Source organism: Phoxinus phoxinus (assembly GCF_949152265.1).
Source record: "Phoxinus phoxinus genome assembly, chromosome: 10".
Taxonomy (NCBI): domain Eukaryota; kingdom Metazoa; phylum Chordata; class Actinopteri; order Cypriniformes; family Leuciscidae; genus Phoxinus; species Phoxinus phoxinus.
This window is the reverse complement of record NC_136885.1, coordinates 34,748,497-34,762,784: the sequence shown is the minus strand read 5'-3', so window position 1 is coordinate 34,762,784 and position 14,288 is coordinate 34,748,497. Positions and strand designations below refer to the sequence as shown.

General features: G+C 37.8%; 1 protein-coding gene across 10 annotated transcripts in view; it reads right to left on the bottom strand.

The window, feature by feature from the left end:
• znf385d (zinc finger protein 385D) overlaps positions 1-14,288 on the bottom strand; it is a 221,756-nt gene that overhangs the window by 54,143 nt on the left and 153,325 nt on the right. The window lies entirely within an intron of this gene.

The following is a 14,288-nucleotide window of genomic DNA, read 5'->3' as shown; positions in this document are numbered from 1 at the left end:
CTGAGCTAAAACTTGCTATAAAAACTAAGCATTTACTGAAAACTAAATGCCATAAATATACACAAAAATATATATTTTATTATATTTAATTAAGAATCGTTCAGAAATTAGTCAGAAATGTTACAATCCTGAAAAATCCCATTCCTAGTAACTTCATGTTGTCTTTTGTTTTTGTTTTTTTATCTTAATACTTAATAAGGAAGGATTGACAACGGGCCATTGATGCTTCTGGAGGGAATTAAACCAAATCATTGGATTGGTCCACTGGTTAGTCCAGTTATCCAATCACAGCCTCCGCTGAGGCAAAGTCACGTGAGTTTTTAAGGGATTTAGGCCCTGTTTACACGAGAACGCTCGCGGGTGAAAACGTACAAATATTTTATCGGATGTGCCTTTCGTGTACACGGCAACAACGTTTTTGGGGCTTAAAAACGCAAATAAAGTGAAACCACCCTCCAGAGAGGAAATCTTAAAAACGCTCCACCGTCGCGTTCCCGTCTAAAGGGTGAAAACGCAAAAGTCTGCTAGACAGTGAAGGCGTCGCGTACGCGTTTACGTCACAGGCATGCGCCAGTACAGGAAAATAACAAAACATTATCAAACTAAAATATAGCATTAATTTCATTGACCAAAATGAATTAATAAATCTGTCATTTTTGAGCGACACGTGAAGAGCAGCGAGGGTTAAAGCAGCAGCTTTACTGTATTAAACATGACAAACTGTGTCAGCGTCTCTTTCACTTTCAGTGCTTCACATCGCCACCTAGCCGCCGGGAGTGCACACTACATCCAATCTCACACACTTATGCGTCACCATATGCACGCAGATTTCCACCCATAACGCTCGTCTAAACGCAGAATAAAAAGTGATAACGCAACGCCACTTTTGTGTTTTCTCTTCAGATCGTTTCCGTGTAAACATAGCCTTATTCAGTAAACGCGTTTCCATTGTTTATGTGCATATCTTATCGGATAAAGCAATGTACTCGCCTACGCACGTGCTTTATGCACAGGATATGACATCATATGTGTGGTCTTTGAGCATCCCGGCTTTAGATGAGGTTGTGAAATTACACTGATGCTCTCAGCTCCGGCCGGCTGCATTCATTTGTCCATTTATCAGATAACGGTCCGTCTTCTCCTCAGACTCTCGTCTCTGATGTCTGATGCTTCAACAACTGCTGAAGCCGCCGGTGTTACACGAGCAGAAAATCACTTTCCATTCACCATCGTCTTCGGCGGCCAGCTGTAGATGAGGCTCCTAAATCAATTTCACTTAAAGCCCAGACAAGTGACACGCTGTTTAGAAACCTGATGCGCTCTTCTTTATTAGACGACACCGGGCCAATCAGTCGCAGTAAGTTCTGCTCTGATGTCAATAGCCATGCCGTATTGGAACCACATGTACGTGTTTGATAGCTTGACACCGTATCTGAAAATGTTACATAAAATAATTGCGGCATAAATCTGAAGCGCGGCTAAAAGATGAGGAGACGGCGCTTTAAACCAGAAGGATGGGTGCACGTTTTTGGAGAACGTCCAGCTGGCCAGAGAAGAGCTGCTGGGAAATCAAAGGACGTGCGAGAAAAGAAAGAAGAAGAAACGCAGGAAGTGAGTGAGAAAAAGAGACAAACCATCTGTGCGCGGCGATGACCTCGCGCTGCAAACACGCCGGGGTTCAGCGAGGAAACGCTGCTTCTCATTGAGAGCGTTTACATGCACAATAAAAACCTGATAACCATCTAAACACAACTCATTATGAGAGCGCAGCGAGACTAGAGAAACTGTAGAGACCTCGCCAGAGTTTACTCGCATCTCGACATCAAAACAAAAACAAATACACACAATGAATGAGCAGCAAGTGTACGAAATAATTGGTCTACTACATAAAATAAAGTGGTTTACATGACCGTACACATCTTATCGACCCCCGACAAACTATGAATGACAAACTGGTTATACAGTAGTGGCCGATATATTCACCCTTTATATGAATATAAAAAAATGTATGTAAGCATATATTGCGTGGTTGTGCTTGGAGCTTTAATTATTTGTGATAACAATGAAAAATTAAAAATTGTGCCATCATAATTTTGGCCAGGCTGTCATACAAAAGACATTATAAACACATGCAAAAACAAAAGAGGACCAATGAAATATAATAACTGATTATGTTGTAGTCAATGTAAGTGTAAGCTATTTCCAGTCAGCCTTTTGTTTTTCTATGCATTTTTTTACGGTGTAAAAAAAAAAAAAAACTGGAGCTGTTGCCTTTTTTGCCAAGTAATTTTGTCAGAAAAATACATTTAAAAAGTTTAGTGTCTTATATATATATATACACGACACTAAACTTGTTTAATGTATTTTTCTGACAAAATTACTGTCCAAAGTGACGTTTGGAGTGGATATTTGTTTTTTAATGACCCTATAAGTTCTATTAAACCGTCAAAATATGGGGATATATACAGTATATTAGGCACTTATATAAGACACTAAACTTGTTTAATGTATTTTTCTGACAAAATTACTTGGCAAAAAAGGCAACAGCTACATTTTTTTTTACACTGTGTAAAAAAAATGCATAGGAATTTTGTTTTTTAATATATATATATATACTGTATATATCCCCATATTTTGACGGTTTAATAGAACTTATAGGGTCATTAAAAAACAAATATGCCCTCCAAACGTCACTTTCTGCCACAACTGTAAAATCACTGCGAAATGCTTTTTGCAACCTCTTTAATTTTACTAATCTGATTTTTTGAGTGAAACAGGATATTCAATAATGAAAAATTTAGAGCAAGATTTAATTAATTTCTCAGCTGAAAGGGAAAGTTGTTTAAGAGGCAGAGCAAGTTTGTGAAAAACATAAATACATTTAAAACTTAATAACATGCATAAATCATGCACAATATAACCAAGAACATGCATTAAATTCATTATTTAACTTTTTTTCCCCCATATTGTAAAATGCATCAGAGCAAAAATCTGATTATTGGAAAATAAAAAAATCCATTGGTTGTTTATTGGATGGAGGCGGATCTGAATGCGAGCTTGCAGTCGACTGTAAGTAAAGCCCAGGGATTGAGTAAACCTAATGATCTGGCATTCAAAATTATATTAGATTTTGAATAAAAATTATGAAATAAGGGTGAATTTTGACTCCATGTTGACTTTAAACGTGCAAATAAGGAAACACTAACATCAGAGTTTTATTATAATCAACAAATCTGTCTAAAGTTGAAGTGCCACACATTCAGTTAACATTAACATGAAACATTAACATCTTTTCCACACAAGGACCTTTTAAGATAAACAACCGATTCTGCAACTGGCAGAAAAAGCTTCAAGATGAAAGAGTGAAAACACTGCTATTTTCCTAAATTGCTTTAAGGGAAACTTCAGAAATGTTCTCTGACACATTAAGTGCCCTATAGCACTTCCCTGCTATATAATTTATGTTCAGATCTGGTTTGTTCCTGCATGAAGTGGAACCTCCAGGCCGTCAAGATACTCAAGCTCGTCTTAAATCAGCCTCCCGTTGCCCTCTGACAGACGCACAACGCTTCCTGACACACACATCTTCATGCAACGCAAACATGTCAGTCTGCGCGCGTGAACCTCCCGCGGCGCGCTTACTCTTCCTCTTTAACACAGATTTGAGCATTGGGAGCTGACGGGACGCCTGACCCGTGAGGACTTTACCTTACATCAGTGACATTTATGGAGTATCGTTTCACAAACAAAAAACAGCAGAGATCTACTCTCAGTATTTGGTTGAAAGCAAATCGATTTGAAAATTGCATTTAGAAAAATTCACTTTTACATTTCTATTTTAAATAAATACTGTTGTTCTTTTGAACTTTCTTTTCATCCAAAAATCTGGAAAAATGTATCATGGTTTTCATATGAAGCAGCACATCTGATGTTTTCTACACTGATAATAATCATAAATGTTTCTTGAGCATCAGATCCTCATATTATACTGATTTCTGAAGGATCATGTGACACTGAAGACTGGAGTAATGATGCTGAAAATTCAGCTTTGATCACAGGAATAAATTACACTTCACAGTATAATCACATAATCATATAATCACATACATTATAATAATATTTAAAAAAAATTACTGTAGATATCACCTATGGGCATGATGAATGATGAAGCATTATTTAATGTGATGCTATAGATTTTTTCTTTCTTCCGGTTATATAATATACACTTTTTGATGTAATTTTTGATGTTTTTAACTTTTGTAAATGATGATGTGGCGTTAATGATGTTTTCAGTCATTGAGTGTGATTGGATGGCCGTAATTGATGGATCTTCGCAGTGATTGGTCATGATATCATTTTAAATGTGATTGAGCTTGAACATGTTGTATATGTGTCTGATGAAGGTCATGAGACCGAAACGTTGCTAATACATACTTTTTGCAAATATTGATAGTGTGCGGGGTTTCCTTTTGTTGTTGTTTTTACTTTAGTTTTGATCAAATAAATGCAGCCTTGGGGAGCAGAAGACACTTCCAAATTATTATTATTTTTAAATCTTACCAGGGTCAAACTTAAAAGAATTGCATCGAATGTAACTTGAAATGAAAAGCATTACCTACATATCATATCATACACTGTCAAAAATGTTACTGCTATTTAATTAAAAAAATTATGGTAACAATATTACAATAATATTTTTGAGTAGTTAAGGCTTGATTTCTTTCATGGAATCTACCTGAATAAATCATGTAAAATCACCTTTATTATTTAAGGTCAAAACTTTAACATAATAGAAACTCTTTCAAATGTCAAAAATAACTGAACATTAAAGGGGGGGTAAAATACCAGGTTTCAGTCAATCTCATGTTAATCTTGAGTACCTATAGAGTAATAGTGCGTCCTTCATATCTCCAAAAAGTCTTTAGTTTCATCATATTTATAAAATAAAAATACAACTTTCCGATTCTATCCGGTAAAAGCCGAGGTCCTTGATTCTGGGCGTGGGCGGAGCTATAGAGTCAAGCGGGAGCATCCACAACATACAAACTGCATCCACTGTTCCAGTAACACTGGGTTCTTTGGGAAGCTGAACAAGGTAAACTTTCCCTCACATCCCAAAACAACTTTTTTGGAGACATTCTTGACATCAACCATTCCTATTTAGCGCTGCTGCTGATGATTTCCGGTAGTAGCGCGTCGATGAGCGCGGTCTTTCTCTCCTCTGGTCGACGTGTGCATGAACGCGCTTTTCCGAGAGCAATGCTCATATAAGGAGTTCCACTCTGGTCTACGTCATTAGATCTACGATAGAAAAAAACCAGCCGAAACGTGTTGCAATCCGGAAGTATGATTTTCAGCACAGAAATTCTCTGTTATTCGTTCAAAATAACTTTTCAAACTTTGGCCATTATTAGCATGAGAATCCATCTCTTTAACACTGTAAACAACTCTGAATACATGAAACACCATTGTACCCCCCCTTTAAACATTAACAGTTAATGTTTAACCCTTTACTCAAAAACACATAAATAACACGTAATTTCAATATTTCCTCTCCATTTCCATCCATGTGCAAAGCATGCTGGGAACTAACAATGGTTTCTCTAAATAAAGCCGCATAATTGAGCTAATTCTCTTCAAATAAATGGGCAGCCTTTTTTCCTTAATTTCATCAGCTTAATCGGTTCCTCAATTCAAGCCTCAAAATTATGTGTTTCATTGAAAAAATTAGGAAAATGTATCTCTTGGTTTTATTAGTGAAATGTTCTTATTTTTTCTATACAAAACTGAACCACAATTTTCTTAATAAAATATACACAATATTTTTAATTATCACCTTAATTTTTGATAAAAATTTTACAGCATATATATATATATATATATATATATATATATATATATACACACACACACAGTATACACATTATATATACTGTACATATTTGGAGAGTACACTTCATGGGAGGATCTCTTTAAAAATGCATTATAATTACGCTTAATTACAATTTTAGCATTTAAAATAGATGTTGTTTTAACCAAAACAAGTGATCAATTATTCAAAAGGCCCATTTTAAGTTCCATCAGCAGGATTTGTAATCAATGCATGAGTCGCTCCGAGAACCGCTGAGCTTCACGACTCTCCAAATATCTGAGAGCGGCTTCAGACCACAACACATTAAACAGCCTTGTTTTGATTGTTGCTTTTATGAATGCATCTACTGAGCGGGCCTTTCTAAGGGAATCACTCTATAGTGGTAAACAGATCAGCAGAACTTACAAAGTGTTTATTCTGTAGAAACAAAGCGCGAGAAGCGAGTTTTGATGACCGAATCCAGCCGTGGCCAACACCAACCGCGCTCACCATTAACTAAAGTGGGATAAATGACCTGTCAGAAGCAATACCAGCCCTTATGTTTTTCCCAATTACACACCCACGCGTGTGAATCCCAATCCAAGCGTCTATTGATTTTAACAACCAGAATTTACAATTCAAAACGGGATGAGGAGGCCAGGATGATGAACAGCACGATCTCCTTCATGAACATTATCCCACAGACGCTTCGTGCGAGTGGGAATCATCAACCCGTGAGACCCAGATAACATCCAAACAAATCTGAGGGAGCACATATTAAATATTGAACTGCTTATCTGACTTATTGAACACATAATGCTGAGTTATGGCGTGTGCCAGAGGGCTGCAGCAAAAGAGAATTGAAATTAAATGAGATACATAAATATAAATCACCGCTCTCAAAGAGGAGCATTAGAAGAAGAATGAAACAATGTCATGTTGTTCCCGGGATAGTTTTATTCCTTATACTTCCTAGTTCACCTTTAATAGGGGCTTTCGCACCAGAGGAACCTTTTCATACTTCCTAGAACTATTGACGGAAGTATTTTGGCGTGTTCGCACCGCAGGAACTAGGAACGATTTTAGTTCTAGGAACTCCTTTTGGAGGAACTAATTTACTCCTAAATTTACTCCAGAGTTGGTCTAAACCAACCAGCGCTATAGGAATGTCCCGCGTGACGTCACGCCATTTGGAGCAGCCATCTTGACGGAATAGAAAATGCTAAACCGCCAGTGATACTACAGCTCGTCGCAAAATATTCCTATCATGCCCGAGCGATGCTGTGCAGTTGGATGCGATCAGATACGTGATCATACAAAAGGAATATCTTTGTACCGTATCCCAAAAGAAACAAAACGGAGAAACAAGTGGTTGGCGTCAATAAACAGGTGATTTTGTTTTGTGTTTTTACCTGTAAACTCAAGTTAAAAAATTATTACCGGTAGGCTACTATAATTGCTAACGTTAAGCTTTTGTATGCTTTTAATGAAGCTCCGGTGTAGCGTGATGGGGCGTGAGTAGCTGTAAATGTCACCGAACTCAATGTCAGGAAGTTTTTCTACACATTTAATGCCTGTAAAAAGAACTTGTGGTGCTTCATATGGATCATAATTCCTAACTCCTTTATCTTTCTCTTCTTTTTGTGATGCTAAGAAGTGCGATGACATGACGTGAAGAGTTAGCTGACGGCCGCTGCGCTAATAATAGATAACAGTTAGTGGTGGGGGAAAAAATTTATTCTGTTCAATATTGAGATATTTTCCGCACGCAATTATATATCAATACTGTAGCGCAAAGTATTGCAATATATAGACTAATTATAAAATAATTATACCAATAATTACATTATTAGTATAATAATATTATATATTACCCACCCCTAATAATAGATCCATTGCCACTGACGGATCTATTCCGTCAAAATGGCTGAAACGCGGCTATGGGTCATGTGACTGGGAGATCCAACCAGAACCTTTTCATACTTCCTAGAACTATTGACGGAAGTATTTTGGCGTGTTCGCACCGCAGGAACTAGGAACGATTTTAACTCCTTTTGGAGGAACTAATTTACTCCTAAATTTACTCCAGAGTTGGTCTAAACCAACCAGCGCTATAGGAACTACCAGTGACGTTAGTGTTCGCTGATTGGCCGAACGCACTCGAAACACCAGCACCCGCCATTTAAAAAAAAGCTTTGTAAACACACAGATTATAGCCTATATATTTACTCCAGACAGGGCCGGATTAAGAATTCAGAGGAACTTTGTTGTATGCTGGAGTAAAGTTCATAAATTATCGTTCTTTCCCATAGGATTTTGTAAAACTATGTTGGGTGAACCTCTGTCTCTCTAGGGGGGTTCGGGGGCATGATCCCCTGCAAGAAAAATGTGTACATTTTAAGGTTAAATGCATCAATCTGGTGCACTTTGAGAGCTCAAAATTAAGAGCTTTAACCGGCTTCAACCCGTGAACTGCACATTGAACACAGTAAAAGCATTGACTTGTACCTGGACATTAAAGAGGGCTCAAACATCGTTTTAGTTATGATATAGTCTCAGTCTACATTACATTATCACTGGTGTTTTAGGATGCCAAACAATTACAATAATAATATAATAATGATTTATATAATTATTCTGACGTAAAATCCATATAGCCTATAAAGGTAATGTATAAATGAAAATGAATATTTCAAAAGTATATTTTACATTACACTATAGGAAAATTACAATACTTTTGTCATAATGTCTTCACTTGCAATAAATAAACCCTTGAGCTTTTATTTAGGAGAAAACACCAGATCCCATGCTGATCGTGTGAGCAAAGTGTGCACTTCTCTTTAGATCACGCCGCACACACAGAATGCCTATATAGGCTTAAAGTATTGTTGTTTTATAAAGGCACAAAGCCATATCACGGTTTCGATTTTAGTTCGTTGGCAAAATATAATGCTAGAGACCTTTATGTTAGGCTATAGCTACATTTTACATGTGTTGGGAAAAGGGAGAAGAGCGAGTTCGGCAGAAAGCGGATTCGAACTCGGGTCGAACGAGTCAAACGCTACTTTCAAGTACCTCACGCCAAACTATGCCACTGTAGATATTCAGTGGCGGGCGTCTTTTTACTAAAAAGACAGGCACTTAGTGCAAATATATGCACCGTTATCGGAAATGTCTTTAAATAATCTTCCCCTCGCTTGGGCCCCAAGTGCTCATAATGCCCATTGGATAATCCGGGCTTGACTCCAGAAACTAAAGGTGAAATCATTGTTGTGTCCATGAAGATGTGAAATAAAAAGGCATAAATCTAGATTACACATTTACCCAAATTATTATATGCCTGTTTAACCGAAGCTAATTTGTGTGGTTTCTCCCATCATCCCCAATGTCACTTCTCTGTGTTTTACGGCGCTGACGAGAACATCGGTCTCCTCGGCTGTGAACCGCTAGCAATCCGCCGTGGAACAAGCGCGCCGGCTCTTAAAGGGAATGTGAGAGGACGCTCTGATTGGTTTATTTCACGTTACGCCCAAACCACACCTATGAGTAATGAAGCGACTTCAGAACAACACATTTTAGATTTGCGTCGGCGCAGGAGTCGTTTATCCCGCCGGTATAATAGCAACAGCGCCGGGATCCGCCCACAAAGTTACTCGCGTTTCACATTTGATACTTGCGTTTCAGAGCGTTATAATAGGGCACCTAATGTTGAAAGAAAAATCCCAAATGAGATATCTTGCATTGCACATGCACTCGATATATTACATGAGGAACAAATGCAGTAATGTGAAAGTGTGCAGGATCTGGCTGTGGTGTAAAGAACAGCTCTGCAGGATAAAGAGCGCAGTCTCCTGAACGGAGAAAAGCACTCACGGACAGATGCGAACGAGAGAGCCGGGCTGATGGGTAAATGGCCATCGCAGCGAAAGCTTCTATTGAAGTGCTTCAGCACAACCTCTGCCCACACACACACACACACACACACACACACTGACTGAGACACAAAGACCTTCCTGAATAGAGCCGTATCACACACACCTGCTGCTCTTCAAACCCTTTCATTACGCAGCAAACGCTCGGCTCACTTCTCCGTCTGCATGACTGAGATATGAGAGATGTTCCTACACACTGTTCACCGGTGTTTGGGACGCTGCTTTCCAAATAAAGCTTCTCAAGTTGTAAACTTGTAATTTATTATTACATCCATTCGCAGCACATTTGACTTTGAAAATATGTACACTACTATGCAAACCTGTTCTTTTATTCAGCAAGGACACATTCAATTGATCAATAAGTGACATTAAAGGCAAAAGATTTATATTTCTATTAAATAATCCTCTAAAAATTATCACCGTTGAAGGAGCACAACCGTTTACAACATTGATATTTATCATTAATGTTTTTTGAGCAGCAAATCAGCATATTAGGAAGATTTTTTGAAGGTTAGGGTGATTTTATCAAACAGGAACTGGCTGGATCGTGAAAAATAAAAGTGATTCATGACAGAGGAAGAGCATGTTATTAATTTCTGATTAAATATTAAGAAAACAAACATTTTCTTTGAAACAACATGCCTTGAGTAATCGTGCACAATAAGACCAGGGACATCTCTCAAAGCAAATTATGCATTTTCGGATATTAACTTGTATGTCTTGTGTAATATAGATGTAATATAGATTGGGCCATCTAACCAATTGGAGCAGACCAATCACAACAGACTGGGCCTTCTGACCAATCAGAGCAGACCAATCACAACAGACTGGGTCATCTGACCAATCAGAGCAAAGTAGACCAATCACAACAGACTGGGTCATCTGACCAATCAGAGTAGACCAATCACAACAGACTGGGTCATCTGAGCAATCAGAGCAAAGTAGACCAATCCAACAGACTTGGCCATCTGACCAATCAGAGCAGACCAATCACAACAGACTGGGCCATCTGACCAATCAGAGCAGAGTATACCAATCCAACAGACTTGGCCATCTGACCAATCAGAGCAGACCAATCACAACAGACTGGGCCATCTGACCAATCAGAGCAGAGTATACCAATCACAACAGACTGGGCCATCTGACCAATCAGAGCAAAGTAGACCAATCACAACAGACTGGGCGATCTGACCAATCAGAGCTGACCATTTACAACAGACTGGGCCTTCTGACCAATCAGAGCAAAGCAGACCAATCACAACAGACTGGGCCATCTGACCAATCAGAGCAGACCAATCACAATAGACTGGGTCATCTGACCAATCAGAGTAGACCAATCACAACAGACTGGGCTGTCTGACCAATCAGAGTAGAGCAGGCTCTCGGAAAGAGAGACTGAATCCTTTTATCGAACCATTTCAGACACTGCGAGAAAACTAAAGTGTCTTTTGACCTTGGATGCATGTAAACCTAGTGTAGGCGACACCAAAACAAAATGAGGAACCTGTAAAACCGCAGAATAGGGGCACTAAAGCACTTTACTGCACATGCTCGCCCGCTCTGCTCTACGCTCACCGCCACAGAACCGCTATGAAACTCTCTCCTGCACTCAAGGAATATATCAGAGTTATGCGTCTAACCTCCCGAACAGAGCAGCAGTGGTTCAGTCCTCTACAGACGCATGGGTCTATCTCCATTGTTCCTAGCCTGAGGTTGAGCTTCTGGAGCGGTTTATGCTCGCTACGACAAGCTCTTGCCCACTCGTATCTTCATCTCCATCTCTCTGCTCCTCTGCGAGTGCGGTTTTCACTGAACTCAGATCTCATAATCACAGTTTCTGCAGCAGAGCCTCCTACACAGGTCTCAACACTCACACAATAGAGCTATGTTTAGATCTACACAACATTTAGCCAACAAAAGGCCGTATCGCAGACCTCCCAAAGTTTCTCTACGCCTTCAGACTCACACAACAACTTAAAACCCGCAAGACTGAAAGAGCTGGAAATCTCTGCAATCAGACGAACCATAATTTCAATGTTGCCAATTAATTCAAAACGATTATCATAAGCAGTAAAATTTAGTCAACCCTTTAGAACCGAATGTGTCATCGCCGACACAGATCAGCGAGCTGTATTCATCGTACTGTATCTCTTTAGCCGTTTGCACTAAAACCATTCAAATGGCCCCTGATAGACAACATGTGCTTTTCGGCAATATACGTCTTATTACGGTAATTTCATGCTTTCCGTCAGCAAATGCCAGCATCTTTCTGGCAGAGCGGGAAGGAAGGATTTGAACCGAGAGATACGAAGCGTGGCGGGTTAGTGTTTTGGATTGCATAAAATAATAAAAGAAACGAACAAATACATGGAGAAAGAAGTGGTAGACAGCAGAAGAAGGGATTGGGGTGATTTTTAATGAAACTTTGGAGGCGGGTGGCCGTTACTTTTTCACGTATCTTAGCATGTGGTGTGTGTGTGTGTGTGTGCCTAATATGAATGGACGCATTTGTATGTGTGCGTGTATGAAAAAAAGTGTCCTAAATGACAACTGTGCAACCCAATGTCACAAAAAAAGACTTGCATAGATGTATTATACTTCATATTTCAACTTTAAAGTGTTAGTTCATGATTTTTCAGTTTTTTTCAAAATAAAAATCAGAAAATGTATTCTTGTTTTTGTTTTGTTTTTTTTGTCTATTTACAAACTCACCACACACAATAATGGTCAATAACTGTAATTTGTTGAAAGCTAATCTTTTTCTGAAAAAGATGACACCTTGCACATGAAGATAGCACATTGTTTTAAAATTGTACAGTCAAAAAATCTAAATATGTGAAAAACACCCATTTTAGCTTCAGGTTTTAAAGGGTTAAAATAATCATGGCATGTTTTCCACACTTTCTTTCACTAAATGAACACACACACACTGTGAAAATGTGAATAATATTAACTAAATAAGACTGATCATACAAAATGAAAACCCCAAGTCAAAAAAAATTGAATATTGTGAAAAGGTTTTCATAAGCTGTAAGCCATAATCATCAAAATTATAACAAATAAAGGCTTGAAATATCTCACTTTGCATGTAATGAGTCTATATAATATATTAGTTTCACCTTTTTAAGTTGAATTACTGAAAAAAATGAACTTTTGCACCATATTAAAAAAAATTGAGTTTCACCTGTTATGTGCTTTTCACTTTCACACAGTTGCTAAAATATGTAATTTTGCACAATATTCATATCACAGTCCTGCACAGATGACAGATAATTCACTCGCATTTGCCGTTCTCCGGTAAAACACGAGTTTTAGAGCAAACATATGATATTGAGTGAGTGTGACCTGGACGATCAGTGAATGCTGAGATATTCTGCTTAATAAAATGGCATGAGAACGTTATGATGTTTGTTCCAGTGTCTCAGTGAGATTTTATGAAGCTTTACACATGCGCAGTAACAGGAATTTAGCGTTTTACGACGTTTCGTGGATGAGAAACGTTTGGAAAACGCTACGCCATTTTCAAATCTATCCGGATTAATGTAGACGTAGCCTTTAATTACACTGTCCACATGAGTTACAGGATTAAAGGGACAATTCTGTCATTATTTACTCTCCATCATATCGTGCCAAACCTGTATGACTTCTTCTCTTCATCCCAAAACTATATATTTAACCAAACATCTAAGCTGTTCTCTTTCCCACAATGCAAGTGAATGTGGACCAGGGCTTTCAAGATGCAAAACGCCCAAATAAAGGGATAATAAAAAGCTTTGTGTGGGAAAAAAAAGTAACACTAAAGTCATCACTGAAAATATTGCTTGACATCTGCAGTCAGCATTCATTTTCATTGTTTTGAAAGATGTCAGAATGAATAAATAATGACAGCATTTTCATTTTTGGATAAACTATTCAAGCTCGTAAATCACTAAAATATGCCGGAGAATGAAATATTGCTTCTATTTTGATGCACAGCAGAGCAACTTCTGTTTGCCAATCTGAAATATTATTCACAAATATCAAAATAGCAAATTATAACCAATAACTATATATATATACAGTATATACACACAGTGCAGATTGAAAATTGTAGTTTATACCGCAATCTGTTATTACACATTTTCGGTATTGTAATCTGACTTTTTGTTTACTCTTAAATTACTTTTGATCTAACTTGAAATATAAAAATGCAAAGAGAAAGAAAATATAAGGCCATTAAAAACAGGGTTTCATGGTTTGTGAAGGAACTGCAGAGGGTTGGGCTTAATTAAATCATTAAAATGTCAATATCTAAAAAACTTAATCTATGAGCTTGAATAAATATGAGAATCAATAAGAATAAAAGAATATATAATCATGTAATCATTAAAAACGTAACTGTTAATAAGTAATATAAATAATTTATGGAATCTGATTATGGAATCTAGATTGAAATTTGAGATTATGAACATAAAATGTGTTCGACTACAAAGTTCTGAACGGATTCAACGGATTAATTTGTACTT